The sequence below is a fragment of the Myxine glutinosa genome, chromosome 5 (assembly GCF_964187855.1).
Source record: "Myxine glutinosa chromosome 5, kmMyxGlut1.1, whole genome shotgun sequence".
Classification (NCBI taxonomy): Eukaryota; Metazoa; Chordata; class Myxini; order Myxiniformes; family Myxinidae; genus Myxine; species Myxine glutinosa.
The window spans coordinates 83,345,660-83,373,169 of NC_136265.1; the positions used below are offsets into that span (position 1 = coordinate 83,345,660).

At 45.3% G+C, this 27,510-nt stretch overlaps 1 long non-coding RNA gene across 1 annotated transcript; it reads left to right on the forward strand.

Annotated features, from left to right (window-relative positions):
* LOC137428339 (uncharacterized) lies at window positions 1-27,034 on the forward strand. The gene is made up of 3 exons (XR_013623361.1): window positions 1-223; window positions 321-461; window positions 27,013-27,034. It is a non-coding gene; the product is annotated as an uncharacterized LOC137428339 (long non-coding RNA).
* Window positions 27,035-27,510: the final 476 nt, after the last annotated feature.

Consider the following 27,510-nt stretch of genomic DNA (forward strand, 5'->3'; position numbering starts at 1 on the left):
CTGTGTCAGATTTAGTTTTCCGTTTCCAGTCACCGATTTCCTGAATTCTGTCCATTTCCCCAAAAACTGAACACATGCTGTCCAGAGCTGCATTGGGAAATTTAGTGAATTTGGAAGTACCATTTAATGTACAGTTTGAATGGGGTGTTTTTATTTTCAGATTTTATTATGGAAGTAAAGGTGGAGTCCGAGTTCATTGACGATTACCCCTCGCTTGTCAAAGGTTGGAGAACAACAATAATAACAAAAATAATAATCTTCAGTCATGGTTGTCACGCATGCCTTCCTGGGAAAGCAATAAATTGTCAAATGGTTTTCAGATGAAGCTCATCTGGGGTCGACGGAAACTTTCCAAAGTTATTTTGAGACTTCCCAAGATGCTTTGAGCAATGAACATGTAAAGCAGGAACCACGTGAGTCTCTTCCCATGGAGTCCAGCAAAGCTGTTCAGCTACTTGAGGGTAAGCCAAACGTCATAATGATCACATCACATGGTTTTTACTTGTTTGTTTGTTCTTTTTCAATGATGAAACCATTTTGTTCCAAACTCTGGAATAACAGATCCATTAAATTGTGGTCAACCAAGTGAGCTTGTTTATATTCACTGGAAATGGATATTAGTTGCTTATAAAATACCCAGATTTATACAGGAATATTAGTTGTGTAAAATAGAGAAATTTTTATGCAATTTGCATTTCTGGCCTTTGCTCAGGATTGAATGAACAAATAAAGCCAAGTTGGAAAAGTCTCTGCTTTATTAATATACAACAACAAACAACAGGCATTTTAAGGCCATTTTCCCTGCAAGAGCGGGGGTTAGCCTTGCGGTCCCCATGACAATCTTCTCCATTTTGCCCTATTTTCTGCATCTCCCCTTGTTAACCCCCTTGCCCGCATTTCTTCTTCGACCATCTTTAGCCAAGTCTTTCTCGGTCTTCCCCGTCCTCTACTTCCTTCTACATTCATTTCCATCACTCTTCTCAACCAGTCACTTTCATCCTTCTTCAACACATGACCAAACCATCTCAACCTGTTCCTCTTCACAGCATCCATCACAGGCTCTATTCCCATCATCTTTCGCAATTCATCATTTGTCTACCTCTCTCTCAACGATACTCTACACATCCACCGAACCATTCGCATTTCCACCCTTTCCAGCCTTCGTTGCTGCTCTACGTTCATTACCGATGTCTCGCTCCCATAAATCATAACGCTTCTCACACATGCAGCATACACCTTTCCCTTCAGCTTCAACGACACTCCCCTCCTCGTCAGCACGCCACTCAGTTCCCGAAACTTCTTCCATGCACATCTCAATCGAGCAACCGGTGCCGAGTCTGATCCACCTTCTCCATTCAGCATGTCTCCGAGGTAACAAAATGTTTTCACACCTTCCAGCTTCACGCCGTTTCCAAGATCCAACTCAACATTTCCTCCATCTGCAGCTCCCTCTGTGAACACCTTACACTTGAATGTAGCTGCCACACTGGTTAATGACCCTCTCAAACCACTACATTTTTGATGAACCCACTCGGCGCACATTTTTGGTACATTGTACATTGAATGCAATTCACTCCGACACCCTTCCTGCACACAGCACACGGCCACTTCCCAGTTCTTTCCACCTCACCACATGCTTTACGTCTTGCCATCACCTTCGTTTTGCCGATATTCACCTTCAGACATTTTGTCTCCGTCCATTCCTTCCACTTGTTCATCTCCTCCTTCAGTCCATCCATACTTTCTGCAATCAACACCAGATTATCTGCATACAACAACTCCCACGGTAAGCCCTCCTTTACGTTCCGAGCCAGCACCTCCATCACAGCTACAAATAGTAGTGGACTTAGTTCCGACCCCTGATGCACTCCCACCTTCACCTCAAACTCACCACTGTTCCCGTCCTTCGTCCTTACAGCTGTGCGCGCTCTTTTGTACATTGACATCACCACTCTGATCAACCATTCCTCCATTCCTAACTTCCTCAATGCCCATGTCACTACTTCACGTGGAACCCTATCGAATGCTTTCTCCAGATCAACAAACCCAAGAAACAACTTCTTCCTCTTCTCCATGTACTTCTCCTGCAACTGCCTCACAATAAAAAGCGAGTCTGTCGTTCCTCTTCCTGGCATAAATCCAAACTGCATTTCGTCAACCTTCACTTTCTTCCTTATCCTCCTCTCCAACATACTTTCCAATACCTTCATTCCATGCTCCAATAACTTTATCACTCGATACGAGCCACAGTCCAGAGGGTCACCTTTCCCCTTGTGTGGAGGGACGAGGGTACTCAGTTCCCAATCCACTGGCATGCGGCCTTCTTTCACCACCAGATTGCAGATCTCTGTCATTCTCTTCACACCCCAATTTCCCGCTGCCTTCAGCATATCTCCCACAACTCCCGTCGGCCCTCCCGCTTTTCTCCTCTTTATTGCTTTTATCGCTTCCTCAACTTCCTTCTCAGTTATCTTCTCTGCCGGTCCTAAAACTGGGTTACTCTCTATGTTTCCATCCCATTCATTCTCTGCATTCAACGGTATTTCCATTTATCTTTTCCATCTTCCTTTAATTCCATCTGGGTCCACAATGATTTGTCCCACTTCATCCTTCAAGCAACTCACCCCCATCACATCACACCTCTCTTTCGCTATCTGCTTTGCAATCCTGAATACCGCTCTCTGACCCTCCTCCAAATCGAAGCGTTCTCCGAACATTTTCCTACATGCCTCCTGCACCTTTGCCACCTCTTTCTTTGCAGCCTTCTGGCTGCCTTATAACTTTCATGCTCTGCCTTTTCTGCCCCCATACCCTTCGCCTTCTGCCACTCTTTGGAATTCTTCCTCTTCTTGTCAATCTTCTTTCAACTTCATCATCCCACCACCATGTTTCCGAGTGTCTCAGTGGTCCTTTTGTCCATCCACACCTCACCAACGGCTCCCAACAGACTATCTTTCATTGACATCCAACTACTTTCAAGCTCAACCACATCATCCGCTACCCCACTCAGCTTCTCTTTTAATGCCTCCCTCACTGTCACCTCTTTCAACCTCCACACCTTCATTCTCGGTTGGTACTTCACCCGCCGAGCTCTCCTCGCACCTTTCACCCTTATGTCACAGACAACCAAGTGGTGCTGTGGAACAGCCTCCTCCCCCGGGATCACCTTTGTGTCCCGGAGGTACCCCCTATCTCGCCTGCACACCAGCAGGTATTCAACGGTTGTCGTCGACCCACCTGACGTGCATGTAACAAGCTTATTATCCTCTTTCTGGAACTGAGTATTACAAATCAACAAATCAGCTCCATCAGCAAACTCCAAAATCCTTTCACCTTCTCCATTTCTCACACCATATCCGTAACCCCCATGAACTCCCTCAAAACCGTCCATACTCCTTCCCACATGTCCATTTACAGGGTGTCTCAAAATAGATGGAACCCATTAACATGATAATAATTTATTACTCAGACAAGAAACTCCAAAAAAGATTACATTTCCTGGAAGCTGATATGATAACAATTAAAAAAACTGAAGATTTGAGGTCTCTAGCTCAAAGGATACATTTATTAGTGCACATGTTCCAAATGACCGCATTTGCGCCTTAGACACACTTGAAGCCGACGAGCGAAGTTGTCAATCACCCTGACACACTCTTCCTTCCTGATGGCACGAATCTTCTGGGTGATGGCCACTTTCAGTTCAGAAATGGATTGAGGACGATTCTCATACACGTGGTCCTTCAATAACCCCCAGAGATAAAAAATCTGGGGGGTTCAGATCGAGTGAATGCGGAGACCACTCGGGTTCGCGGCCCTGCTGATCAGCCGATCAGGGAATCGGTGGTCCAGCCACTCCATCGTGATGTTGGCTGTATGTGGAGTTGCCCCATCTTGTTGGAACCATTGCACATCTCGATTCACGCCACGACGTCTCCCAAGTCCCCTCCAGAACTTGTTGAGCACCACAATGTAACGCTCCTTTGTGACAGTGACTGCCTCCTCGTCTGCGTCTTCAAACCAAAACAGGCCGATTATGCCATGTTTTGAGATGGCCACCCAGGCCGTGTATTTCACAGAGTGCAAGGGCCTCTGAAGCACCTCGTCTGGGGCTTGTGTGCCCCAGAACACATTGTTCTTGCTATTGACATGCCCACAGAGCAAGAAGTGTGCTTCGTCGCTGAACCAAACATCATCAAGAAAGTCAGGATCCTCTTCGATCTTGTTCTCGAACCACCTGCACATCACAACACGTTTTGCTATGTCAGCTGGTGTGAGTTTATGCTTGATCTGGATCTTGTATGGGTACAGCTGAAGATCCTTGATCAAGATTCTTTGCACTGACACACGTGAAAGACCCAGCTCTTGGCTACGTCTTCGGATGGACTTTTTCGGGCTCCTTCCGACAGAAAGACTCACCGCATTCACATTGTCAGGAGATCTTGCAGTCAGCTTCCTGCCAGAACTGGGTGTTTCTGCCTTCTTGTTGAGGTTGTTTACTGATCCAGTGGCTTGAAATTTGTGTGCCCAATGATAAATTTGGTTTTTCTGGGGATAGTTGTTGAAGTTGAACTTCCTGCGAAATTTTGCTTGCACCGTTTTGAATGATTTCGTCTCCAAATAAGTAGTGACACAAAATATATTTTCCTCCTTTGTCCAAGGCATTTTGATTGATAATTATTAGTTGTTATGGTCTCCTCTCTTCAAATCTGAAAAAAAAAAGAACAAGAACATTAATATTGGCAGAATTATTAGCAGTGACATGGGTTCCATGTATTTTGAGACACCCTGTAGGTCTCCTCCTACCACAACAACTTCTTCATCTTTCATGTTTTCCGTCAGCTTCTCTCTCGCACACCAGAACTTGTCCTTCTCTTCATCGCTCCGACCAACCTGCGGAGCATATCCCGAGATGACGTTCACCAAGAGCTTTCCAATCATCATTTTCACCATCATCAACCTTTCACTCACTCTAGTCACACTAACCACACTCTCGACAAACTCCTCAGAAAACAGGGCAACAACACCATTCACGCCTTCTGGGCACCTTTGCCACACAAACTTGTATTTCTGTCCCTGCCTACCCTTCACCATTCTCACACCACTTCCCTTCCATCTCGTCTCCTGCACACAACATATGTCCACTCTTCTTCTGACCAATACTTCCACCACTTCTCCTGATCTCCCTGTCATTGTCCCTACATTCCATGTCCCAAACCTCAGAAACCGAACTCCACGTGGGGCATCAGACGTTTCGTCGTCATAAATGGAGTGATTTCCACCCTTGCTTCGATTGGGTTCCCCACCTTGAGTTTTGACGAGAGGGAGTGGGGACCCCACGGGGTACTTCGGGCTGTATCCTGCCCATATGTAGTTGTAATTGTCATGGTTCTCTTTTTGAGGCAATGTTTTTACGGCCGGATGCCCTTCCTGACGCAGGGATACGGTGTACCTATTCTAAACCGGGGTACACACCTGCTTTATTAATATACACCTTGGAAATAGCATTGGAAACAAGCATTCTGAGTATTGCGCTGCAATACATGTCCCCTACCAAAGTTGAAAGTGCCATAACTTTGTCAAAAATGATCGAATATGCAAATTTATGCATGGTTGATGCTTGTTTTCAAACTTGATCTGAGGTATGCTGAGACACAAGTGTGTCACGCCTCGCCTCATTGATAAGCCCGCAAGGTCGCTCCGTTGAGCAGCCTGCACGTATTGCACTGTGTAAAAAACACCTTTAGAGGCCATTTTTCCCCGCAAGCGGGGGTTGGCCTTTTTCGGGGACCGTGGTTGTTGTTGTTTTTTGGTCCCCTTTTTGAAGCAATGTTTTACGGCCGGATGCCCTCCCTGCCGCCAACCCTGTTTGTCGCCTTTTTACGACACACAGGGAATTACCAGTGAACTGGTACTCAATTTGCCGACCTCGGAAGGATGACAGGCTGAGTCAACCCCCCCGGCGTTAATTCAGCGATCGACCGGGATTCGAACCCAGGATCCTAGGATCCTAAGCTGGCACCCTAGCTGCTAGCCCAACACCAGGGATTCGTATTGCACTGTGTGAATTATATAATTACCAACTCACGGTCTGAGGTACTGGTGATTCAAGAGATATCCATTGAAAAATTTTTTTTTTCGTTTAATTAACGATATCTGCCAAACCACGTGCCCTATCGCAAATTCCAAAAGGACGTTTAAGTAGACTGACATGCTGAACAGATCTGTGAAGTTTCCCCTCGATTGGATCAAAAATGAGGGAGGAGCTCGGTTTTAAAGGTTCATGCTTAAAAACGTCATAACTCTGAAACCATGTGACGCATGACGTCATGCTCGCTGACTTTTTTGATCGTCATGGGTATGCGATTCCGCCTGCAAAGTTTGGCTTCGATCTATTCAGCCGTTGCAGAGAAAAAGGGGTTTTCGTGGTTTCATGAAAAACAAGATGGCGGCATAACCATGTGATCTGTGACGTCATAATTACCATTAAAATATTCTACAGACCGAGTCCCCCCTACGGTGAAAATTTGATCTCAATCGGTCCTATTATTGCAGAGAAAATCTTTTTAAAAGGAAATTAAAACTTAGAATGGCACTTTGTTAAGGCTCATCAGAATTATCAGAATTCCCAAAGTTCAAAGTGCCATAACTTTGTCAAAAATGATCGAAACGTCGTGAAGTTCGAACTTGATCTGTAACTGATCATGAGGAAACCATTACCAAGTTTGAAATTATTAGCATTAAGAGTTTAGAAAAAAAGTCTGGAAAGCTGTTCTTTGCGTGACGGAATGACGGAATGACGGACTGACGGGCTGACAGACGGAGGGACGGTGTGCAAACCTATAGTCCCCTCCAGTGTACACCGGTAGGGGACTAATAGCAAATCAAGTGAGATGAATGCACCGTGTTTGGATGACTTGCTGTGGAAGTACGTTCTCCAAATCGGTTCCATAACAATCTTAAAATATCTACTTTCTGATGTTTCCTTCTCCACAATGTGTTAAACCTGGAACATTTCCTGGAACAATAAACCTGGAACATATTTTGATTCAATGGTAGCCTCTCCCAGCAGAGCTTGAGTTGTGCATCACACCATTCATGTTCAATCTCATCTCACTGTCTCTCCTATTGGACACCAGTTTGCGCTGTGACCTCATTCCTGATTGCTGTTTTTATTAGTCCCCTACTGGTGTACACCGGAGGGGACTTTGGGTTTACACGCCGTCTGTCCGTCCGTCAGTCCGTCACGCAAAGAACAGCTTTCCGGACTTTTTTTCTAAACGCTTAATGCTCATGATTTCAAACTTGGCACATGGTTTCCGCATGATAAGATACAGATCAAGTTCGAACTTAACCACGTTTCGATCATTTTTGACAAAGTTATGGCACTTTGAACTTTGGTAATTTCCCCAACAGTTTTCCGGACTATAATTCTATAATTTGGAGTGCGGTAAGTCAAAGCTGTTAATATTCCTTGTTTTAACTCCGATTTACATTCTGTTTCCACTTTTAGTGAGTAGTATGGGTCTGTGAAACCATTCATCAACTTCATTTGGTGCAAATCGGATAATTTTTAGCCGAGTTACCTCAGACCGTGAGTTGGTAATTATATAATTCACACTGCCGGTAGGGGACATTTATTGCAGCGCAATACTCAACAATAACAACAACAACAGGCATTTTAAGGCCATTTTCCCTGCAAGAGCGGGGGTGAGCCTTGCGGTCCCCATGACGATGTTCTCCATTTTGCCCTATTTTCTGCATCTCCCCTTGTTAACCCTCTTGCCCGTATTTCTTCTTCGACCATCTTTAGCCAAGTCTTTCTCGGTCTTCCCCGTCCTCTACTACCTTCTACATTCATTTCCATCACTCTTTTCAACCAGGCACTTTCATCCTTCCTCAACACATGACCAAACCATCTCAACCTGTTTCTCTTCACAGCATCCATCACAGGCTCTATTCCCATCATCTTTCGCAATTCATCATTTGTCTTCCTCTCTCTCAACGATACTCCACACATCCACCGAACCATTCGCATTTCCACCCTTTCCAGCCTTCGTTGCTGCTCTACGTTCATTACCCATGTCTCGCTCCCATAAATCATAACACTTCTCACACATGCAGCACACACCTTTCCCTTCAGCTTCAATGACACTCCCCTCCTCGTCAGCATGCCACTCAGTTCCCAAAACTTCTTCCATGCACATCTCACTCAAGCAACCGTTGCCGAGTCTGATCCACCTTCTCCATTCAGCATGTCTCCAAGGTAACAAAATGTTTTCACACCTTCCAGCTTCACGCCATCTCCAAGATCCAACTCAACCTTTCCTCCATCTGCAGCACCCTCTGTGCACACCTTACATTTGAATGTAGCTGCCACACTGGTTAATGACCCTCTCAGACCACTACATTTTGATGAACCCACTCAGCACACATTGTGCATTGAATGGAGTTCACTCCGACACCCTTCCTGCACACAGCACATAGCCACTTCCCAGTTCTTTCCACCTCACCACATGCTTTACCACTTGCCATCACCTTCGTCTTTCATATATTCACCTTCAGACCTTTTGTCTCCATACATTCCTTCCACTTGTTCATCTTTTCCTTCCGTCCATCAATACTTTCCGCAATAAACACCAGATCATCTGCATACAACAACTCCCACGGTAAACCCTCCTTTACGTTCTGAGCCAGCACCTCCATCACAGCTACAAATAGTGGTGGACTTAGTACAGACCCCTGATGCACTCCCACCTTCACCTCAAACTCAACACTGTTCCCGTCCTTCATCCTTACAGCTGTGCGTGCTCTTTTGTACATTGCCATCACCACTCTTATCAACCATTCCTCCACTCCTAACTTCCTCAATGCCCATGTCAATACTTCGCGTGGAACCCTATCGAATGCTTTCTCCACATCAACAAACCCAAGAAACAACTTCTTCCTCTTCTCCATGTACTTCTCCTGCAACTGCCTCACAATAAAGAGCGCGTCTGTCGTTCCTCTTCCTGGCATAAAATCTAAACTGCATTTCGTCGATCTTTACCTTCTTCCCCTTTCCTCCTCTCCAACACCCTTTCCAATACCTTCATTCCATGCTCCAATAACTTTGTCGCTCGGTACGAGCCACACTCCAGATGGTCACCTTTCCCCTTGTATAGAGCGACGAGGGTACTCAGTTCCCAATCCACTGGAATGCGGCCTTCTTTCACCACCAGATTACAGATCTCTGTCATTCTCTTCACACCCCAACTTCCTGCTGCCTTCAACATATCTCCCACAACTCCCGTCGGCCATCCCGCTTTTCTACTCTTCATTGCTTTTATCGCTTCCTCAACTTCCTTCTCAGTTATCTTCTCTGCCGGTCCTAAAACTGGGTTACTCTCTATGTTGCCATCCCATTCATTCTCTGTATTCAACAGCATTTCCATATATCTCTTCCATCTTCCTTTAATTCCATCTGGGTCCATAACGATTTGTCCCACTTCATCCTTCAAGCAACTCACCCCCATCACGTCACACCTCTCTTTCGCTATCTGCTTTGCAATCCTGAATACCGCTCTCTGACCCTCTTCCAAATCCAAGCTTTCTCCGAAAATTTTCCTACATGCCTCCTGCGCCTTTGCTACCTCTTTCTTTGCAGCCTTCTTGGCTGCCTTATAACTTTCATGCTCTGCTTTTTCTGCTCCCGTACCCTTCGCCTTCAGCCACTCCTTGAACTTTTTCCTCTTCTCGTCAATCCTCTTTCCAACTTCCTCATCCCACCACCATGTTTCCGAGTGCCTCGGTGGTCCTTTTGTCCATCCACATACCTCACCAATGGCTCCCAACAGACTAGCTTTCATTGACATCCAACCACTTTCAAGCTCAACCACATCATCCTCTACCCTACTCAGCCTCTCTTTTAATGCCTCCCTTACTGTCACCTCTTTCAACCTCCACACCTTCATCCTCGGTTGGTACTTCACCCGCTGAGCTCGCCTCGCACCTTTCACCCTTATGTCGCAGACAACCAAGGGGTGCTGTGAAACAGCCTCCTCCCCCGGGATCATCTTTGTGTCCCGGAGGTGCCCCCTATCTCGCCTTGCACCATTAGGTAGTCAACAGTTGTCGTCGACCCACCTGACATGGATGTAACAAGCTTATTATCCTCTTTCTGGAACTGAGTATTACAAATCAACAAATCAGCTCCATCAGCAAACTCCAAAATCCTTTCACCTTCTCCATTTCTCACACCATATCCGTAACCCCCATGAACTCCCTCAAAACCGTCCATACTCCTTCCCACATGTCCATTTAGGTCTCCTCCTAGCACAACAACTTCCTCATCTGTCACGTTTTCCATCAGCTTCTCTATCGCACACCAGAACTTGTCCTTCTCTTCATCGCTCCGACCAACCTGTGGAGCATATCCCGAGATGACGTTCACCAAGAGCTTTCCAATCATCATTTTCATCATCATCAACCTATCACTCACTCTCGTCACACTCACAACACTGTCTACAAACTCCACAGAAAACAGGACACCAACACCATTCACGCCCTCCGAGCACCCATGCCACACAAACTTGTATTTCTGTCCATGCCTACCCTTCACCATTCTCACACCACTTCCCTTCCATCTAGTCTCTTGCACACAACATATGTCCACTCTTCTTCTGATCAATACTTCCACCACTTCTCCTGATCTCCCGGTCATTGTCCCTACATTCCATGTTCCAAACCTCAGAAACCGATCTCCACTTCGGGCTGTACCCTGCCCATATGTAGTTGTAATTGTCATGGTTCTCTTTTTGAGGCAATGTTTTTATGGCCGGATGCCCTTCCTGACGCCAACCCTCTTCGTCGCCTCTTACGACACGCAGGGATACGGTGTACCTATTCTAACCAGGGTACACACCGGGAGACCAGGGTACACACCGGGATCTGTGCTCTGTCCCCCAAATATTCCTGTTGGTCGCACAAGATCTGCCAGCAACCATTTTATGGTTAAACTGCAAAAATCTGGGCTCTCTGCTCTCCTTCACTCTTTCATGCCCCTTTTCTCCGGCCTCTGGAACAAACTCCCCCACTCCCTTCAATCCCATTCCTCCCTCCAGGTCTTTAAAACAGCTGTTCACCACCATCTCTCATCTTCCCCCATCCAAAACCTTGATCTTTTCTACCCCCGCTAATTCACCCCAGATACCCTTTTTGGAAATTCCAACTTCTTTCCTGGAAGTCCTTGAGTCTCCCACCTCCCCCCAATCCCTCTCCCTCCCACAGTTCTCTCAATGTCCCTGCTCTCAAATGTTGTGTTTGTATCCTTCCCCCTCTCTCCACATCTTGTCTGTAAGGTGAAGAAGTCTGACCATGTTACTCCGCCTCTTGAATCTTTACACTGGCTGCCTGGCTGTCTCTGCTCGTGTGCAATATAAAATTTGCACACTATGTTATAAATAATTGTGTGGAGCGGGACCTCACTATCTCTCCGATTTGCTCACTCTCTATGAACCTCGGCGACGGCTTCGTTCAAGCGACGACTCTATGACCTTAGAGCCGCCGCGCACCAGCACCAAGTCGTTTGGCGAAAAATCCTTTTCCTTTTCTGCACCTCTGCTCTGGAATGACTTGCCTTCCTCTGTTCGACATGTTGACTCTCTTCCTGCCTTTAAAACCTCCCTCAAAATCTATCTGTTTCACAAGTCTTTCAAAGTCTAAGTCCTGTTTTCCCTTTGGTTTGAGGTGGGACAGAGATCGAGAGTATGTCTGTGTACATGTGCGGGGGAGGGAGGGGAGGAGGAGGGGGAGTACACATCTCTGGGTTTTGAATGGGGAGGGAGAGGAATAGGGCAAGAGTGAAGGTGTGTCTGTGTGTGTGTATGTTTGTGTATGTGTGTGTGGTGTGTGTGCGTTCGCATGATAATGTAAAGCGCCATGAGGGTAGTTTACTCTGCTTGATGGGGCTATATAAGACTCCTTTATTGTCCCCCGTCGCACAGCGGAGCGAAAGGCGGACTATGGTTTTCCCCTCTGTCCGTGTGTCTGTCCATCCGTGTGTCCGTGCGGGCGTGCGTGTTTGCGTGCAGGCGTGTGTGCGTAAGCGAAGGACCGCATTCGAATTTGATGTGTGGGTGCAACCCACGTCAAAATCCAAGATGGCCGCCGCCATGTATGTCTGATGCCATGTATGTCTGAACCTTGTGAGATGAATATCTTGAAAAATAAGCGAAGTACCAACTTCTAATTTGGTGTGTGGGTGTATCTCGGCATAAGGAAGAACGCTTTTGAAAATTGGGTCGCCACGTCAAAATCCAAGATGGCCGCCACCATATATATGTCTGAACTTTGTGAGTGAAATATCTTGAAAAATAAGCAAAGTACCAATTTCTAATCTGGTGTTTGGGTGTATCTCTGCACAAGGAAGAAGGCTATTGAAAATTGCGTAGCCACGTCAAAATCCAAGATGGCCGCCGCCATGTATGTCTGAACCTTGTGAGCGGAATATCTTGAAAAATAAGCAAAGTACCAACTTCTAATCTGGTGTTTGGGTGTATCTCGGCACAAGGAAGAAGGCTATTGAAAATTGCGTCGCCACGTCAAAATCCAAGATGGCCGCCTCCATGTATGTCTGACCCTTGTGAGCGAAATATCATATCATCGTATGTTTTCTGCGTCTTTCACTTTGTCAACTCGCATCACTTCACCGACGGGGGACCTAGGCATAACGCTTGTTATTATTATTATTATTATTGTCTACCGCTCCCCTTATTTTGTGTTTCATGTATTGGTTTGACTTTTTCTGTGATTAATGTTCGCTCTTTCACGAGCCGCGATCTTGTATACAAAAAAAAAAGGAAAAAAAAAAGGCAATTTTAGAAAGTTCCCTTGACCAGTTTCATTTAACTGGTTTGGCATCACGGAAGGCTCATCCCATGGTTCCACGGTATCTCTCGTAACATCTGTGGGCAATCCAAACTTTTTGGACAGCCCTATCCTCACAATGCAATGACTGATGATCCAATCTTTCTTCTCCAACGAGCATCTGTGTTCTGTCCATTTCACCATGTATTAAAAAGACAGAAGTATTTCAAGGAGTGCGCTGTATGGACATTTTAGTCATGATCACTCAAGTTACAACTGCAAAGACCAATCAGAGATTGCAAACCCTCCCCAGAACGTGTTTTGAGTGGTTTTTAAAGCTTTTGTATTAAAACAAATATGGCGGCGGAACCACGTCACCGATGACGTCATCATTATTTTTTTCTCCACTAATTTATCCCCAGATGATGCTCAAGAAATTTCATCTTCCTCGAATGAAGTTTTGAACTTGCCGAATTATGACATCACAATGGATGCACCAATGACATCATTAAGATATGTTATTCCCAATGGACAGTTCTTTAGAATGAGCCATGTCTCAATTTTTTCTATGCAGCGCTTTCGGAGATATTGAGGTAGAAATTTTTTCGGTTTTCCAAAGATGGCGGCCGAACACATGACCGATGACGTCATCATTAATTTTTTTCTCCACCAATTTATTCCGAGATTATGCTCAAGAAATTTCATCTTGATCGAATGAAGTTTTGTACTTGTCAAATTATGACGTCAAAATGGAGGCACCTATGACATCATGATTAACAGATGTTATTCCACTTGGAGCGTTCTTTCCAATGAGCCATGTCTCAATTTTTTCTGTTCAGTGCTTTCGGAGATATCGAGGTGCAAAGTTTTTCGGTTTTTCCGAGATGGCGGCCGAACCACGTGACCTATGACGTGACTTATGACGCCATAATTATCATTTAAAAATATTATGCAGGTGGAGTTGCACACGTGACAATTTCCTGTCATAAGAACCAACGGTTGCAGAGAAAATCATATTTATTCTGTGCAGACAAACAAACAAACATACAGACAGACAAACAAATGAAAAATCGGTCAGAGACCGAGGACTTGCCGGAATGTACTTTTTTTTTATCGGCCATTTTGGATCAAAATGGCGGGAAATCTATGTCTATACAAGTTTACTCTAGAAATCTACACATGCATACTCTTTCCTGTGGTGTATAACTCGCAGCATAGCCAGCATACCCTCAAGGAGAGCTCGGCGGGTGAAGTACCAACCGAGAATGAAGGTGTGGAGGTTGAAAGAGGTGACAGTGAGGGAGGCATTAAAAGAGAGGCTGAGTATGGCAGAGGGTGATGTGGTTGAGCTTGAAAGTGGTTGGACTTCAATGAAAGATAGTCTGTTGGGAGCCGTTGGTTAGGTATGTTGATGGACAAAAGGACCACCGAGGCACTCGGAAACATGGTGGTGGGATGATGAAGTTGGAAAGAGGATTGACAAGAAGAGGAAGAAGTTCAAGGAGTGGCAGAAGGCGAAGGGTACGGGGGCAGAAAAGGCAGAGCATGAAAGTTATAAGGCAGCCAAGAAGGCTGCAAAGAAAGAGGTAGCAAAGGCGCAGGAGGCATGAAGGAAAATGTTCGGAGAACGCTTTGATTTGGAAGAGGGTCAGAGAGCGGTATTCAGAATTGCAAAGCAGATAGCGAAAGAGAGGTGTGATGTGATGGGGGTGAGTTGCTTTAAGGATGAAGTGGGACAAATCGTTATGGACCCAGATGGAATTAAAGGAAGATGGAAGAGATATATGGAAAAACTGTTGAATGCAGAGAATGAATGGGATGGCAACATAGAGAGTAACCCACTTTTTGGAATGGCAGAGAAGATAACCGAGAAGGAAGTTGAGGAAGCGACAAAAGCAATGAAGAGTAGAAAAGCGGGATGGCCGACGGGAGTTGTGGGAGATATGTTGAAGGCAGCAGGAAGTTGGGGTGTGAAGAGAATGACAGAGATCTGCAATCTGGTGGTGAAAGAAGGCCGCATTCCAGTGGATTGGGAACTGAGTACCCTCGTCCCTCTATACAAGGGGAAAGGTGACCCTCTGGACTGTGAGTCGTATCGGGCAATAAAGTTATTGGAGCATGGAATGAAGGTATTGAAAGGATGTTGGAGAGGAGGATAAGGAAGAAATTGAAGATTGACGAAATGCAGTTTGGATTTATGCCAGGAAGAGGAAGGACAGACATGCTTTTTATTGTGAGGCTGTTGCAGGAGAAGTACATGGAGAAGAGGAAGAAGTTGTTTCTTGGGTTTGTTGATCTGGAGAAAGCATTCGATGGGGTTCCACGCGAAGTAATGACATGGGCATTGAGGAAGTTCGGAGTGGAGGAATGGTTGATCAGAGTAGTGATGGCAATGTACAAAAGAGCGCGCACAGCTGTAAGGTCGAAGGACGGGAATAGTGGTGAGTTTGAGGTGAAGGTGGGAGTGCATCAGGGGTCGGTACGAAGTCCACTACTATGTGTAGCTGTGATGGAGGTGCTGGCTCGGAACGTAAAGGAGGGCTTACCGTGGGAGTTGTTGGATGCAGATGATCTGGTGGTGATTGCAGAAAGTATGGATGGACTGTAGGAGAAGATGTACAAGTGGAAGGAATGTATGGAGACAAAAGGTCTGAAGGTGAATATCGGAAAACGACGGTGATGGCAAGTGGTAAAGCATGTAATGAGGTGGAAAGAATTGGGAAGTGGACGTGTGCTGCGTGCAGGAACGGTGTCGGAGTGAATTCCATTCAATGTACAATGTGCGCTGAGTGGGTTCATCAAAAATGTAGTGGTTTGAGAGGGTCATGAACCAGTGTGGCAGCTACATTCAAGTGGAAGGTGTGCACAGAGGGAGCTGCAGATGGAGGAAATGTTGAGTTGGATCTTGGAGACGGCGTGAAGCTGGATGGTGTGAAAACATTTTTTTACCTCGGAGACATGCTGAATGGAGAAGGTGGATTGGACTCGGCAACGGTTGCTGGAGCGAGATGTGCATGGAAGAAGTTTCGGGAACTGAGTGGCGTGCTGACGAGGAGGGGAATGTTGTTGAACTTGAAGGGAAAGGTGTATGCTTCATGTGTGAGAAGTGTTATGATTTATGGGAGCGAGACATGGGGTAATGAACGTAGAACAGCAACAAAGGCTGGAAAGGGTGGAAATGCGAATGGTTCGGTGGATGTGAGGAGTGTCGTTGAGAGAGAGGAAGACAAATGATGAATTGCGAAAGATGATGGGAATAGAGCCTGTGATGGATGCTGTGAAGAGAAACAGGTTGAGATGGTTTGGTCATGTGTGGAGGAAGGATGAAAGTGACTGGTTGAGAAGAGTGATGGAAATGAATGTAGAAGGAAGTAGAGGATGGGGAAGACCAAGAAAGACCTGGCTAAAGATGGTCAAAGAAGAAATGCGGGCAAGGGGGTCAACAAGGGGAGATGCAGAAAATAGGGGGCAAATCGGAGAAGATGGTCATGGGGATCGCAAGGCCAACCCCCGCTCTTGCAGGGAAAATGGCCTTAAAATGCCTGTTGTTGTATAGCCAGCATAGCTATTTGGGCGGTGTATAAGCCAACAGATCGCTGTCAGTCTTGCCAAGGCCGTAACGCCTATCGGCAGTGATTGGTTATGTGACAGCTCGAAGTGTTTCGCTTCGCATCGTTGTGACGGCGAGCACTAACATGGTGGCTGTAAGATTAAAATCTCGCAGTTTTCACGTTTTGGGTGAGCTTGAGCTTGACCTTGGGCCTAGAAAGTTAAAAATTTGGCACAGTCTATTCCAGGGCAAGGCAAATATGTGTGTAAAGTATGGCGATGCTTTGTGCAACGATGTAAATGTAGTACTGCACACAAACAAACAAACAGACAGACAGACAAACCAACCAACCAACCAACATACTTGCAGGAATCTACTCCGGCAAGTAACAAACGGACTCAAATGCAATACCCTCTCCTCAGAAGAGGGTAATAAAGGACATGTGAAAAAGCTCGTGCTCTTTATTACGCATGTCCCCTCAAACAGACAGCAGCATTAAGGCCAAACGTACATTGTCAAATAACCAGATATATTGTCATGTTCCTCGTGATTAATATCGTTTGAGGAAACGGATTGCCGATCAAGCTTCAACTCAGGCGTTCAGTCAAAAATTATAGCAGAGGATACGCATTGGGGTCAGTGAGGGGGTGGGGGGGAAGAGGGGACCGGAGCGCTCACCTGAACGGCTTCCATCCGACGTCTTCACACCTGGATAAAGTAACACAAACAACACGTAATTAAAATGTAAAAAAATAAACAGGTGTTTCTGAAAATGCCGGTAACAAAGAACACGATAAAACTAAAATCCTAAATTGAGGGACCCTTCACACAGACCTGCTCACAGACAAAGAGAAATATAAAAGAACGAAAATAAATGTGTAATTTTAGTGGGGGAATTCGCTCAGAGCGTCTCCGAAATCTCGTCGGTGATCATCCGAGGCTTTGGCGGGGAAACGCACATTCATTGGCGCGCAGCGTGTGGGCGGGAAGCCAGGCCTCACTGTGAGTCTTTTCACTTCGGGCCTCGCGCATGAATCAAATGGGCCGCACCTGTCCACTCGCCGTTCCTGCTAGGAAACCCGCGGTTCTCAGTCCGTGGCTCTTCCTCCTCACGACCACCAGCAATACGGCGCACGGTCGTTCACAATCGGGTCCAACGCCGGAAAGGGGTGAGAAGATGTCGGCACCCAAACATCCACTATGGCTTCCAGAACGAGAAGGCGCAAGAGCAAGAAGGAACGTCGACACACGACTATCCACAATCGCAGTCAGAATCGAGAGAGTAAAATTCCGACTGCACGCGATCAATCAGCGAGTCCCTTCTTACTCGTCTTTGTCTCAATCCAATTCCCCACCCAATCACCGCTCTTTGGGCTGTCTCCACAGAGCTGCCTGTCCTGTGTGATTTCCAAGTTGGGGTAATCAGCGGTAGTGCTTCATGCCTGGCTTCCGGTGGTTTTCATATTAATTAGTGCGGTTCATGGGTGATTTTGGCGAGGTGTCTAGTGCAGTGTCAAGGACCAATATCTGGGACAATATCAATATTTGGTCAAGGACCAAATATTTGCCCTCTCTGGGCTCTGTCCCCCAAATATTCCTACAGGTCGCACAAGATCTGCCTGCAACCCTCTTATGGTAAAACTGCCAAAATCAAGACTTTCTGCTCACCTTCACTCCTTCATTCCTCTTTTATCCCGTCTCTGGAACAAACTCCCTCACTCTCTTCAATTCCACTCCACCCTCCAGGTCTTTAAAACAGCTGTTCACCACCATCTCTTATCCTCCCCCATCCAAAACCTTGAACTTTTCTACCCCCGCTAATTTCGGTCCCCTTGTGTTTTATACCTCCCCCCCCCCCCCCCCTCCCCTTCCCACGCCTCCTGCCCCCAAGCCCTCTCCCTCCCACACTCCTCCCTGCTCTCAAATGTTGTGGTTGTGTGCTTCCCCTTCTCTCCCCATCTTGTCTTCCGCTCCCTCTTTTTGTATATTTTGTTTGTTTGGTTGATTTGTTTGTGAAATAAATGTTAGCTCTTTCACGAGCCTCGATTCAGTATACAAAAAAATCAAACAAACAAAAAAATAGTCTGGTCTGTTCGGGGAAAAATTGTGCAGATTTGTCTACAAGCATGACATTTGGCACACTTGTAGTTTTTGACATGCTGAATTCAAATCTGCCGGGAGCCAAAGCCAATTCTCAATGGGAGCGCCATATTTGACACTTCAAAATGGCCGCCACTCAAAAACTGACTTTTCCGTTACTAGCCAACCAAGTCACATAATTACAATTAAAACCACTTTCCTAGGGTTTTGGACCTCACTGATTCTAAATCTGATGTCTGTTTGACAGTAGCCTTGACAGGAAATTTAACATTTTTTTTTTTTACTGTTTGACAATTTTTTTAAATTTAAATTTTTTTATTTAAATTTTTTTTATTTTATTTTATTTCAGGTGCCTGTCGTTCTGCTGTGGGAATAGAAGAATAGAATAGAAGAATAGATAATAGAAGTCCTAGCTGTACTGGTGGTGGATGGCAAGGATGGATGCCATCAACTGGGAGCTTTGCTGTGTTTGCCAAGAAGAAAAGGATGAACGGTTGCAGACGCCAACAGAAGAGGGCCTTGCTTCAATTGAGAAAGATCTGAATGGTTTTAAAGCCATTGGTGTCATGCCTTCTTGTTTGAAAGTGTCATGGGCTCAGCTTGATGAGGGCCAGGGCATTGCTAAGACGCTTCAGACACACAATGCCAAATCTCACAAAGTTTGCAGAACCTACTGCAGTAACTCTCGCCTGAGAAGGTTCACTGAAAAAGAGGATTCTCGTGACCAAAACTCACCTAAGAAACTACGGGCCAGTTTTGCAGTGTCTTCTGCTCCTCAGAAGTCTCCTTGTTGCATAATATGTGAGGGACAGGACCAACAGAATCTACGTAAAGTTGAAACATTTAATGTAGACACAAACTTAAAGACCTGGGCTCAGAGCACCAACAATTTCAATCTTCTGGGCAAACTGATTGCCCACACAGCTGATGCCCACGCTGGTGACACTTCCTATCATGTACAGTGTTACTTGCACCTGAGAGACTCAGCTCGTGCTGAGGATCGCAGATCATCTGCAGGTCCTCCTGCCCCTCACTTCAATTCAGTTGCCATTGCGCAAATTGTTGCTTTAGTCGAGGACTCTGACTCAGTCTTCAAACTGTCTGCTTTGCGACAGTTATATAGAACACTTGTGGAGCAACAGGGAATTCCCTGTTCTGATACCAGGGAACCACATGCCACACGGTTCAAGGAGTATCTTCTGAAGCTGCTTCCTGAGTCGACAGAGTTCTCCCAGGGCAAGGAAGTCTATATCTCCAGCAACCAGAACGTTGGAGATCTAATAGCTGAAGCCCATAAGTCCCAGATAGGTCAGGATGATGCTTTGTTGTTGATGCGAGCAGCAGTAATACTTAGGAAATGCTGTCTCCAGAGGCAAGAACCATTTACTGGTTCTTTTGCCTCTGATTCCCTGACATCTCCCATCCCTGGACAGCTGAGAAGCTTCCTCAACATCCTGCTCCAGGGCTCCTCAATCTTGCGTGAACAGAGCAATGAGGAGTTGCAGGCGCAGGTACAAGGCAGGGCAAGAGTTGCAAGCGCCATTGCCCAGCAGATTATTTATAATACCTGCAGTGGTTCACATCATGCCACAAAGTCCAGCAACATCCGTCACAACAAAGAACATGAGACCCCTTTCCCTTTGTACCAGGGCCTCAAGCTGCATGGTGAGGGTAGGCGGAAGAAAGAGATCAATAATGCCAATGCCTTTGGGGTTTCTGTGTCTTACAGTCGTGTCTTGGAGATCAGGCGATCCATGGCACGAGCACACGTCAAACAGTTTGTCCAGGATGGAGTTGTGCTGCCCACAAACATCCGTAGTGGGGTCTTCGTGACCTTTGATGTAGACAACTTGGATAGCAGCAACCAAGGTAACTTCTCCCATGATGAGTTCCATGGGACAGCAATCAGCGTGACAAACCACCTGTCTTGGGACAACCAAGGAGTACAGCGACCCTCTATCGAGCTGGATCCTACAGACACTACTGTACCACAACTTCCTGAATCCTACACAGTGGTTCAGCCAGCTGAATTCTCAAGCAATGATTTGCATGTACCATGTACTCCAGATCTCAATTCTCGGCCATCTCATAATCTGCTACATGGAGCCAAATTCAAGGATGAGTTCTGGATGGCACATGTGTCCACAGTGCTGAAACAGGACACATTGCCAGAAGGTGAAGTCATCACCTGGTCAGGCTACAACTCCCGACTCATGAGTGATGACTCTGTGAAGCCTAAGGCATTGATAGGGGTTCTACCTCTGTTCCCTGACAAAGCAGCCACACCTTCTATGATGAAACATGCAATGCATCTCACAATGCAAGGCACAGAGGCCCTCAACCCTGGTCAAACTCCTGTGCTTGGTGGTGACCAGCCTCTGTATGCCATCGCTAAGCAGCTGCAGTGGTCATTTCCTGACACAATGGGGGAAGATAAGCTGGTCCTGATGATGGGCGCTCTACACATAGAGGACAAAATGCACCAGATGATTGGTAAGTTGCTGCGGGACTCTGGGTGGAGCAACATTCTTACTCAGGTCCAGGTCCTCACATCTGGCCATGCCCAGTCTGTGCTTCATGAGCATCATATAAAGCGCACTCGCTATGCTCACCAGGTCTCTGTCATGGGTGTGTATCTCCTCAGACAGAAGTCATACTCCACTTACTGCTCTGGTGTTGAGGGACCACCTGAGTCTCTAGAGATCTGGGCTCAAAGGTCCAGAACTCACAATCCCATGTTCATGAAATAAATAAAAAATAAAATAAATTTTTTTAAAAAGAATTGTCAAACATTAAAAAAAAAAAAGTTAAATTTCCTGTCAAGGCTACTGTCAAACAGGCATCAGATTTAGAATCAGTGAGGTCCAAAACCCTAGAAAAGTACTTTTAATTGTAATTATGTGACTTTTGGTTGGCTAGTAACGGAAAAGTCAGTTTTTGAGTGGCGGCCATTTTGAAGTGTCAAATATGGCGCTCCCATTGAGAATTGGCTTTGGCTCCCGGCAGATTTGAATTCAGCAGGTCACAAACTAAAAGTGTGCCAAGTTTCATGCTTGTAGACAAATTTGCACAATCCCCCCTTAAAATCCCCCTAACAGACCAGACTACAAAGGAATAGATTACAGAGGCAACGACACACAGGGGATTAATTTACCCATAATATCGAAGATAATTAACAAGCCACACCCCTCGTGATGGGGACGAATATAGAAGCTTAACCCGAAATATGGTCTTATACAGATTCCCTACTTATGGTACATCGAGATGGTTCTTCGTCTTCACGACAGTCGGACCGCACTGATCTATACATTCTACCTGGCTCTGAGGTAATCATTGCCGACCCCCAACAAATGTAGCAATATTATTTCACACCTTAAAAGTGCTAAAATAATTGGTGGTTGAATTGAGAGACCTGATATGCAAATCCTGTTCAAATTTCAAGTCAATCTGATGAAAATTGAGGATTTTATAAATTTGACCTAAGTTGCTGACCTTTGGCTTTTGTTGACCTCAAAAGTAATTGGTGATTGGACTGAGAGACCTTTATATAAAAAATCCTGTTCAAATTTCAAGTCAATCGGATGAAAATTGAGGATTTTAGAAATTTCACCGAAGTTGCTGACCTTTGGCCTATGTTGGCTGCAAGAATAATTTGTGGTTGGATCGAGTGACCTGATATTAAAATCCTGTTCAAATTTCAAGTCAATCGGATTTATTTTTTTGCATACAAGTTTGAGGCTCGTGTAAGAGCATCCATTAATCACATAAAAACAAACCTTCTACCTTCATTGTGTGAACCTTCGTGCTCCTGTCAAGTTTGGTTGAGATTGGTGAAGGAACGACCAAATATATCGTGGTCAAAAGCCTCAGACAATTTAGGCATGAGATACATCTGTGCATGAGAGAGAGCAATTTACTTTGGAAGAATTAGCAGGATGAGTTGATGTCAGAGGCGGTAGAGATGGGAGACCAGTCCAGATGATTGATGGCTGCTTGAAGACCGTGCCAGTTGGCCTGAGTGAAATGCCAGACTCGTCGACGCTGAGGAGGCTCTCTGAGAATGGTCAGAGAGATGTCCACTTTAACAAGTACATGATCAGGTGAGCCGATTGGAGCAGAAGAAGAGCAGCAGACATTTTCAGGGAAGTTAGTCATAACCAAGTCCAGAAGAGAAGATGCTCCGTTGACTGAGATCCGGGTTGGGAAATTGACAGATTGTGTCAGTCCCAGTGAGTCGCAGAAGTCCATTGCTGAAGAGCCATGGCTGGTGAGAGAGGTAACCACACCCAGCCAACTGGCATGGTGACAATTGAAATCACCACATATGAGGAAGAGAGAGTTGGGATGGGTAGATAGAAGTTGGTCCATATTATCAGACAGCGAGATGTAGATGGAGTCATCACTGTTTGGTGGACGGTACAACACACATATGAACAAAAGGTGGGAGCGAAGGGGCAGCCGTAGCCAAAGGTATTCCTTGGGGTGAGGTGGAGAGAGGGCAGTGCAGGGCGAGTGAGGAAGAGAGTTTTTTTTATAAAGATAGCCACCCCACCTCCAGGACGAGGCTCAGGTCTATCATACCGAAGGAGGAAGTATCCTGGGAGAGATACCAAGGAATCAGAGACATCATGAAGGATGAAAGTTTCTGTTGAGCAGATCACGTCTGGTTTGTCAGAAGCAACCTGTATGGAGATATCGGTCAAGTTTGAGCGAAGGCCCCGGATGTTTGAGGTCCATACCGTTAATGAAGAGGAAGGGGGAGCATCGGATACAGAACAGGGGGGGGGGGGGGTAGAGTAAGATGTGGAAGAGGAGGAAGAGGTAGGGAGAGCTGTTGAAGGTGTGTCAGAGATTTCAGAATAGCTTGGAGAAAGGGAAGAATGGGGCAGACAAAAGGTTTGATGGTGATTGGGTGAGGCACAGTGAGGTGTTATTTGAGGAGGGGGAAGGTTGGGGGAGATGAAGGTGAAAGTTGGAAGGGGGAAGAAGCGGGGAGGACGCTTTGAGGAGGAGGGGTGAGAGGGGAGTCTAGGAGGGGAGGAGCGAGGGAGAGTCTCGGAGGGGAGGGTTGTGGGGGGAGTTTAGGAGGGAAGGGGCAAGGGGGGAGATTTGAAAGGGATGGGTGATGGGGAAGATTTGGAGGGGAGGGGCAAGGGGGTAGATTTGGAGGGGAGGGGTGATGGGGAAGTTTTGGGGGGGAGGGGTGATGGGGAAGTTTTGGAGGGAAGGGGTGATGGGGAAGATTTGGAGGGGAGGGGCAAGGGGGAAGATTTGAAAGGGATGGGTGATGGGGAAGATTTGGAGGGGAGGGGCAAGGGGGAATATTTGAAAGAGATGGGTGATGGGGAAGATTTGCAGGGGAGGGGCAAGGGGGTAGATTTGGAAGGGAGGGGTGATGGGGCAGTTTTGGAGGGAAGGGGTGATGGGGAAGATTTGGAGGGGAGGGGCAAGGGGGAAGATTTGAAAGGGATGGGTGATGGGGAAGATTTGGAGGGGAGGGGCAAGGGGGAATATTTGAAAGAGATGGGTGATGGGGAAGATTTGGAGGGGAGGGGCAAGGGGGTAGATTTGGAAGGGAGGGGTGATGGGGAAGTTTTGGAGGGGACTGGTGATGGGGAAGTTTTGGAGGGAAAGGGTGATGGGGAAGATTTGGAGGGGAGGGGTGAGATTGGATTTTGAAAAGTGTACGATTAATGGGAAATTAACATTTATTGCAAAATGAGTTTCTTGAGACCGAGTCAAAAATACGTTTGAGGACGCTGAAGGAGGGGTGGAGTGCAGGAGAGTTTCAGGAATGTAGAAAAGAGGAACTATAAGAGATGGAATTTTTTTTTGGAATGAATAGATTTGATGAACAAGTCAAAAGCATCCTTTTATAGAAGAAGAAGAAAAAGGTGTTATAATATACGACAGAATACAGTTCTTCAGGGGAAAGTTTAAACATTTTTAACAACGTGATCACGATCAAGTGATCTATGAGTGCTATAATAGCAGTTGCTGCTGATAGATAAATACATCTATGAGTGCTATAATAGCAGTAGCTGCTGATAGATAGATACATCTATGAGTGCTATAATAGCAGTAGCTGCTGATAGATAGAGACATCTATGAGTGCTATAATAGCAGTAGCTGCTGATAGATAGATTCATCTATGAGTGCTATAATAGCAGTAGCTGCTGATAGATAGATACATCTATGAGTGCTATAATTGCAGTAGCTGCTGAAAGATAGATGTATAGACGCGAACCAGACATCCTTTTGATGTGGTTTATGTCCTCTTCCATGTCTACCAAACTGTTCAATATGCATGTACCGGTACCATGAAGTGATATTTCATGGTGAGGAATTCTAGTCAAATATGTATGAATGCTATGGCAATAGCTGCTGATAGATACATGTATGGCAACCGGACATAATTCTTAAAAGCCGAAGTTTTGGTCCACCATTGTTATATGTATCAGCAAATATTAAAAGTAAACAGAACTCAATGTGACATAGGTTTCTTTATTTTATTTATTTGAATCGTATCAGTGCGTACACACGAAGGGTTACTAGTTTAGAAATCATAACATGATTCATCATGCATGTCCGATCAAGTATATTTCAGAAAAAAACATATTGTGCGTTGAATAATCCATTAAAATTTCACTCTGAAAAAAAAAAAAAAAAACCTCCCTCCCTACCCACTTTTTTGAAAAAAGTGATGATAAACAGGAAATCTTTTTTAACCAGCCGAAATGACAATATCCAGCCAATTGGATTAATGACGGCACGGCACACTAAACTACTCATATCTTTGGAACGGCTGATTGCATTTGGACAAACTAAACGTACTTTTGTCGGGGAGAACCGTGCGCGAACGTCGATACCGATGGCGACCCACACAGACCCATATTTTCCCGACATAGCGCGCCGGCCCGGCAACATGCATACATTATATGGCTCCTCACGCTCGAAAACGCGTTTTCGGCGAGAACGTGACATCACGGCTCACTTAATTAAAATTATCTCGTCTCGGCGCCGCCTCAAGTATACCCGAATACTTGAGGCGGCGCGGCATTGTTTGTGTTTAATGTGCTCTATAATTTATGATGTGCTCTATATTATATAGACGGCGCGCGCTGTTGTTGAGAGCTTCGTAAGCGAACCTCTATGCCAATTGCATGTACATGTAAATCCATTAAAAATTTCATTTTCATTTCAAATTTCACAAAAAAAAATTTCAAATTTTTCCCCATTCCCTTGGGAACAAAATTTCATGTTGTCATTGGAAATGTCGCTTCCATGATCTGCCATCTTGTCCCTTCCATGATCCCCCATCTTGTCCCTTCCATGATCCGCCATCTTGCTCACGTGATCTTGCTTTGGTCTGGCGCGACCGATAAACCTGGTGATTAAAATCAATATATATATATATATAATATGAATACGCATTGCGCAGAGTGAGAGCTTCGTCGACAATAGTCAGTCGATCGAGTCTGCAGACTTCGCAAACATCTGTAGGCCTAGGCCTAGCTGGGCTAGGTTGTTTGATCTTGGGCTTAGAATTAAAATTCAAATTAATTTTATTGAATGGATAGATTGGGATAGAATGCAGGACTTACCTACTGTAGGCTATATAGTCTCGACTTCTAGTCGACTGGACCAGGTACGTAGGTCCGACTGGCAGGTACATACTGAAATCGGTGTACCTGGCTTAAATGAAGTCAGGGTAGCTGGCGGAAAACTGAAGCCGGTGCAGCTGGTGGAAAAAAGAAGTCGGTGTAGTGGCATAAATGATGTGCGGTTTCGAATTCATAATCCGTTCTGTACAGTACTGTATTATAATTTACGAGCGGGGTCACCCGTGGGAATCCCACGGGCATGGATGTGTGTGACATTTCGACATATTGAGTTAGATGCTGCACCTGCACATTCAGTTATATAAAATAGTTACTGGCAATTGATCACATCCACAAATGATGTAATCCACACAATTTATGTACTTTACATAACGTTAATAGGAATACATGCCCGTGTAGATGGGAAATACAGTTTGTTTGAAATAAATCACAAATATCAAAAGAAAGTTTTTAAAATTTAGAACTATTCTCACTCAGAGTTAAACATCACCGTAATATTATGCGGTTGCTTCAACGTTTTCGGTGAATTATATGTCATTGTGAGATTTTTTTGGAATTTTTTTTTTGAAATGGGATTTTTATATTTAAAAAAACGGCAAAAAAGCATCAAAACAGCAGTGAAACAGCATCAAAACAGCAGTGAAAAAGCATCAAAACAGCAGTGAAAAAGCATCAAAACACCATCAAAACAACAGTGGAACGCGTCAGAACAGCAGTGAAAAAACAGCAGTGAAAAAGCATCAAAACAGCAGTGAAAAAGCATCAAAACAGCAGTAAAAAGCATCAAAACAGCAACAATGGTCCGGTGATTTTTCAATCACCGCAACTAAATGTGTCGGAGTAATTAACTATTTTCCTTCGTGCCCTCTTTTTGTTGCCTGAATGGTGTCACTGCAGGACCTCCGGGTAAACAACATTACGGGTGAAGATTCCACTGTGGCCATCAATTTTTCCCTGTTGGCCATTACTGACTACCTTTACCTTGACATCCTCAAATCGTTTAGCACGCGACAACGCAACATATAATTGGCCATGGCTGAAGACGGGTTCTGGTAAGTAAATCCCAACTTTGTGTAATGTTTGACCTTGACTCTTGTTTATTGAGAAAGAGAATGCCACACGAACTGGAAATTGATGGCGTTTGAGTACGAATGGTAGTGTTGTATCGGAAGGTGCAATACTAATCCTGGGTATAAATGTGCGTGTTCCTTTGTGACTGCCAGAAATTATTTCTCCATCTATTATGTTTGGCAACAATATTTTAACAACCAATCTTGCACCATTGCACAGTCCCTGTTTCGGATCAAAGTTACGGAGTAACATGATGACAGCACCATCTTTGAGACGAAGTTTGTGCAATGGCATTCCAGAAGGAGTTAATTGATTTAGGAATTC